The sequence below is a fragment of the Spinacia oleracea genome, chromosome 6 (genome assembly GCF_020520425.1).
Source record: "Spinacia oleracea cultivar Varoflay chromosome 6, BTI_SOV_V1, whole genome shotgun sequence".
Lineage (NCBI taxonomy): Eukaryota > Viridiplantae > Streptophyta > Magnoliopsida > Caryophyllales > Amaranthaceae > Spinacia > Spinacia oleracea.
Genome location: NC_079492.1, coordinates 17,441,919 through 17,448,713, shown reverse-complemented (window position 1 = coordinate 17,448,713; position 6,795 = coordinate 17,441,919). Strand labels below are relative to the sequence as shown.

The 6,795-nt window shown below is 37.4% G+C and overlaps 1 long non-coding RNA gene across 2 annotated transcripts; it reads left to right on the top strand.

Annotated features, from left to right (window-relative positions):
• The first annotated feature begins 876 nt into the window (after positions 1 to 876).
• Positions 877 to 6,316, top strand: LOC130463785 (uncharacterized). Of its 2 annotated transcripts, XR_008923930.1 has the most exons (3): positions 1,277 to 1,590; positions 2,693 to 3,072; positions 6,064 to 6,316. It is a non-coding gene; the product is annotated as an uncharacterized lncRNA (long non-coding RNA). The 2 variants fall into 2 exon arrangements; XR_008923929.1 differs by having other exon boundaries at positions 877 to 3,072.
• Positions 6,317 to 6,795: the final 479 nt, after the last annotated feature.

The window sequence follows — 6,795 nt, the reverse complement described above, 5'->3', positions numbered from 1 at the left end:
TTTGGATGCGATTCTGCTCTTCTATCTTGATCCCAGAAACCAACTCTTGGAGGGTGAAATCCTTCTGTTTATGCTTCATGGAGTGAACATAATTCTGCCAGGAAGGAGGTAGTTTTTCAAGAAGACAATTGGCTTGAAACTGATCACAAAACTTCATTCCTTCAGCAATAATATCAGCACATAGATTCTCATACTCATGTACTTGATCTAAAACAGGCTTATCATCAGTCATACGAAAATTTAACCAACGAGAACAAGCATACTTCTTAGTCCCAAAATCATCAGTACCATACTTAGATTTCAAAGCATCCCAAATATCCTTTGCATTCTTTGACTTACTATGAATCATGTAAAGGGAAGTAGTCATATAATGCAACAACATACCACGACAGGTCTTATTATCCTTATCGAAATCCCTAATAGAATCAACAGGGGCTACATCAATAAGGAGAGTATAATCTACCCCAATTTGACCCAAGAAAAATTCCATTTTATCAGACCACATCCTATACTTTTTCCCATCAAAATGTTGCATTTTCGACATATCAGGAATGAAAGCATGGGAAAGCATGGATGAGGAAAGGGGTACAGCAGTAGGAATATTACCAGCCATAATTCACGAAAAGAAAATAAAATTCGACTTTAGATTGTAGGAACTATGACTAATAAGAACAATAATTAGAACAAGCTTATCTGTAACAATGTCGTGGCGTGACACCAATCACTGCCCTAAAGTCGAATTTGCCCCGCTAAGTACACGCGGACTCGTAGCAACCGACCCCCAGGGATACACGACTCCAATCCTTCGGTGTACGACGAAGAACTAGATTGAGAACACCCTTAAGCAATGCCCAGAACAATGGAGGTTTTGTGAAGAGGAGAAGAACCAATTTTCTGTGTGTTTTCTGTGGAAAAAGATGATGAATTTATAGAGAGTTTTTGGGAAACTGTAACAGCCATAAACGGCTAGTGGAGCAGTTACCGGAGTAATGGGGAACTCCAACAGTCATAAAACGGCTAGTGGAGTTAATGGAGCAGTTTCCAGAGTTAGTGGGTTGATTAAGTCTCCTGACTTAATCAAACTGCCCTTGACCAAAAAGAATAACCCGGTCCACAAAACCCACCCCACGCCCGCGAACCGCATTCGCCAAGTACCAAGTATCAAGTACCAAGTACCAAGTACCAAGGCCCAAGGCCCAAGGCCCAAGGCCCTCGCCCGAGCCTGGGCTATAGGCCCCGACATACAGGGTAGCAATGACTCTGGAGTCTTTATTTCTTGAATAAATGATCTATGGTATCTTCTATCTTATCTCTTTTGATCATTGCTATTTCTTCCCTTGCTATTCTCTTTTTCCTTTCAAATCATCCTTCTTTCTCTTTTCTTTCTCCCAATCTTCTTGGTTTTGCAACATCAATGAAGGACGAAAACCCTGTATTCCCCTGTTGACGCTTTCTCAGCTAAGGGTCTACCCGAAATAGCCTCGATAAGTCTCATAAAAATGAACAGAAAGCAGAGTTGTAATTTCTGGTGCTAAAGAACCATAAAGCTCAAGAAGACTGATACTAAGTACAGTTCCATTTCAATGTCAGGTGGGGTTTTCATGTCATCTGTTGTTTATTGGTCTTCTCATGTAAATCAGTTGTTTGTTGTTGGGTTTGGAAAATCCTAGGAATTTCACAAGAGCTCATTGAGTTCTGAATTTTGAGAAAATAGATTGTTGAACTTTGTAGGTCGATCCCCTAAATTCCCAGGCATCAGTCTAGAAGTGCACAAAAATGTCAAAACTTAATTTTTCTAATCCTGAACTAACACACCTCTAGTTCCAAGTGACTCCGTGCGATGGCTTCTGATAGCCTGATCAATGCCTCTAGCTGTTTTACAGTCATTCTTTAAGCAACTCTACTACCTGGAGCAGCATCCCCTCTCCGAAGAGTGACATATGAGGAAACTAACACTTTTCTTGCTTCCAAACTCAACTGCTCCAATATAAGAGAAAAATGAGTGTTGTGATACACACAACGGCAATAAAGCTACCTAGTCAAAGTCAATACAGAAGAAAATAGAATGATGACCTTAGGTTTCAATTTTTTTGCATATGCAATATAACGTTTTATCTGGGCAGTAGTAAAGGTAGGTGATAATGCTTCTTCACGTCTTTGATGCACTCTTACAATATGGTGAGCAATGTGGTAATCAATTTGATCGTCTGGATCATCTATCATAACATATACCAGATTGAACCTTGAGAGAATTGCTGGAGGTAGAGCCACATTATAGTGTTGAAAGAAGATCATTAGTTAGTCTAAGTTTTGAGAACCCCAACAAAAAACTAAAGGACAATCTACAGAATTCAGGTGAAATGCAATGAACAAATCAGATTAATCATAGAGATGTGCTTGATTTGAAATTCTTTACTTTCAGAGGTTTTGTTTTGTCATATCGTCCACCAGTAGGATTGGCAGCAGCTGAAATCGATGTTCTAGCATTCAAAGTAGCTTGTATTCCTGCTTTTGTGATACTTATAGTCTGCCGTTCCATAGCTTCATGGATAGCAACCTTTAAATTGATCACACAGACGCTATCACACGGAATAGAATAGAATGTTTCTACAAGAAATATAATGTAATTTACAAGAATATATTACCTGATTTACCACACAACAGTGCTACTGGTCTGTTCCTGCTGTTGCAGGCAATCTATTCAGGATCGATCTGCTGTCTGCTGTCCTTTGTGCAGTCTTGCTGTTGTGAAGCCTCGGTTACAGCTGTGCAGTCTGATACTTTGTGCAACTGCTGCTTTGTGCTTTTGATGCTATGCTCTGCGGCTGCTGGTGCTTTGGATTTCCTCGTACAGCTGCTGCATCTGTGCTGCTGGAACTATGTTTTGTTACTGTTTCGGTCTGCATCAGTTGTTGTTGTATCTGCTACTGTGTTGCCCTGCTGTTGCACCTGTGTACCTTTGGAAACCCTTTGCGGCTGCTTTTTCTTTTTTCTAGGGATGCGTCTAGTGCACCACATCATGTCAGTGAGCAAAATGGACAATCTACTAAAACTGGAACTACAGTTAGTCAGGTATTTAATGTTCTCTTGTTTCTTTAGCGATTTTTGGAATTTGAAATGATTAGTAGTGTCTGGAAATTGTTTGGGAGTCTTGGCTGGGTTTATCTGGAAATTGTTTGGGATTCTCGGTTGCATTACTTGTTATGATTTCTCAAGCCTATTGCGTCCCCATTAGAAATGGGTCCATTTGGTTGAAAAAAATTCAGACATTTAGACATGATTCACATGAAGAGAGCTTCCTGTAGCTGTAGCCTGTAGATTGGTGTATTTTGGTTTTTGGGTATGGAAAGAGATGCTAAGGGATGTGAATTTCACGCCTTAAGAGTTTCATTTTATCATTCCGTTCAGCTTTTCTGTTTGGTGGTTATAGTTATGATGCTTCATGTATATTTCTTCCCCTGTGTGAGCAAAGTTTTGTTTCACTGAATTTCATAGAGTATGTTTAAAGTAGTAAAATAGTGTCCCTCCTTTTATGAAAAGTTTAATGCCTTCATTGGTAGCCTTCGTTTAGGTCTAGGGTTTAACTGGTCTTTGTATCAGACACTGCGTATTACTCTTCTCTAACATTCATTGAAGCCCTGCTATCTTGTGAATTTTTAGTTGTTCTTACTTCACTTGATCTCTTTCATTTTCCCAGTCTAGTACTTTTCTTGTAAAAATGATCTAGGAATGAGAAAGGGAATGCTTGATGTCATTTTTCTCTTGTTCTTATACCTCAGAGGTGTAGTTATGCCAAAGTAGTGCCAAACTCTAGCTCAGTATATGTGTATAGCTACTATAGTTACTCTATAATTTCACAACGGCAAAAACAATGATAAATCCTTAATCCCAGAAGGATTGGGAGTTACTCTATAATGTCAATATTCTAAATTCAAGCTCTAGGAATTCCAATTAGTAATAATAGCTTGATGAATGCTAAGTCTTCGTTCCTATCAAACTCCTCTACTGTAGCAGGAAACTCTTAGCCAACCATGGAAGCCTTAGTCAAGGCAGACTGAACTGTCTTCTCAGCTTCCAATAAGGTAGCTTCTCTAGATTTAGTGAGACGATCTAAAGCTTTGTTTTCATCCTGCAGCTTTCCAATCTGCAAACATAGATGAATAACTAGTAACCAAATTATTACTCCCTTCGTCCCGGAATACTCGACCCGGTCTGACCGGCACAGAGTTTAAGGGACTTGAATTGACTTATTTAATTTAATAGGTAGTAATTGATAGTGGGGTATTATTTTAATGTAGTTAGTGGGAAATGTGTAAAGGGGTGGGGTTGGGGGAGAGTAGGGGTTGAATTTTTAATTATTTTTTGTATGGAGTAGGGGGTAGGTGGATTAATAGGGGTGGAGTGAGAAATAATATAATATTGTTAGAATATTTCCATTTTTAGAAACAGGTCAAGTATTAAGGGACGGCCCGATAAGGAAAACAGGTCCAGTATTCCGGGACGGAGGGAGTATATGAAAACTGCAGTAAATCTTTGAAAATTGATAGATAGCCCCAATTTGTAACCTCATGTCGGGGCACAAACAAACAGACACACGAAGACAGAGAGAGACAGACAAAGAAAAGGGTGGATCCAGAAGGATAAAGTAGAAAACTTACAAGTTGCAAAGACTCCTTCTGTGCATCTACGATAGATGAACTGTCTTTTGTAAGATTTTTCATCTTCCTAAAAGAACTGATTAACAAAATGGAATCTGCAAGAACCAAAAATCCTTTTAGTCACTGCAGTTTAAGCATCAAAAATCAATAACCCTTAAACAAAATACAAGTGCATGCACATGCAAGGCTTTAATGTTGCACAGGTTAGCAACAGCATAACTCAACTGCTTATAGCCAGAGTTAAATTTTAAAATTAATAAGCTACTTTTTGTAAAACATCTGTAATTCTAACTTAGACTACAGGTATAACTGTGTAGGTGGTTGCCTCATTGAAGAAAAGATGCAATTCTCAAGTTATCAAGTGTGAGTAGAATCAAACTGACAAAAGGCAATAATTGATAGATAGTTTTTTGAGTGTTAAAATAACCAATAGTTGCATACTTTAGTGGTTTGTGTTGATTGCACATAGTAACAAAGAACGTTGAGAATAATTTACATTGAAACATATTCATCTGATTGCTGATTCACTTTCTCAACTTCTGATTGTGTATCTGGTTCCTGATTCACTTTCTTAGCTTCTGATTCTTCGACTGAATCTTAGAGAAAGTGATGTGCTCTGGAACGAACTAAGGTTCTTGCCTTGTATTTTAGTAAACATACAGCAACACAATACAGAGAATTCAAGGGAGACTCTTCGATAAGTCTCTCTCTCCCAAGGCTAAGCCAAATAAATCTCAGGATAAGTTTTTGCTTTCCTTCCTTCCCTTTTTAATACAAAATGATAATACCAGACAAAACTAATTAATATAAAGCAATTAAGAAAAACATAGTTCAGATAGGACAAAGAACATTAAAGCTCTGCAGGACTTGCATCCACTAAGGGTCGTGGCTCGTCCCTTCTTTATGGTTTTGCTTTTTAGTTTTGTCCCTCCTGTCTTGTTGTGCTGCTTGTCCCTTGCCCCTTCTGGTATACATCTGAAATATTGGAAAAGTAGGTCGATGTGTTGCATGCTCTTTGAGAAAGTATGATTTTAGAATTTCATAACTGAAATGACATTACTTAGCCATATCTTAAGTGTGTTCGCACTAAATAAAGGAAGAGCTTTGCTAGTTCTATTGCATAAATTGACTGAATATTTATTTTCTTGTCCAAATATGGAGTTGGCATCGCTTTGGAATAATTGTCGCCCAATTTATCCTTGTGTATTTATCCTCACAGTTTCATGGTGTTAAGTTGCTAAAATGGCTGTGCTTTATCCTCACAGTTTCATGGTGTTAAGTTGCTAAAATGGTTGTGTTTTATCCTCACATTTTCACTTACCTAATGCTTTTTTAGTTATTTTATATGTAATATTTAGTTAGGATTGTTAACTTGTGATTGATCAAAAAATTTTTGTACTTGCAGGTGCAAGGTGAGCAAAGTGGAGAAGAAATATAGCCATTATCAAACGATATATATAGTTACTCCATGGAAGCATTCCTTTAGCTTATGTATGCTAGCTTTTTATTGTTTCAAACAATAGTAAACTTTTTGTGTTGAGAATATTATATCTTGTTACCAACACTTGTAGATTTATGATATAATATGTATTATACCCTATAGGAAACAATATTATTGTATTACTGATTTTGTATCAATGAAATTCTATTTGCATTTACGGTTTTTTCATGAAATGCCTTGAGGTTTCACGAAATTCACCAAATACCCCTGCGTGTTTCAAAATACACAATATACCCCTATTTTTTCGTATTGTTCACCAAATACCCCTATTTTGACTTTCCGTTAGTCCTCCGTTAAGTCATGTTTATAATTCATCAAATGCACCTATTTATAAACTTTTTGCACAATATACACCTATTTGTAAACTTGTTTGCACCAAATACCCAACTGCTTTTAAACTGCATAATTTAAATCTAGCGGCTTGTTTACATTTCTAATTTTCCTAGCAAGGAAGCAATGAGCAGTTTGTAACAAATTTCCAGCAATAAACATGGATTATATTCCATAAAAAGCTGATTACATAAGATATAACCTTCGTAACGGTTTGTGGGAAAGAATTCATACAAATACGTGAAGAGTTAATGCCAGTGTCCCATCTTGCAATACTATGAGCCACTGTATTAACCGTTCTTCTAA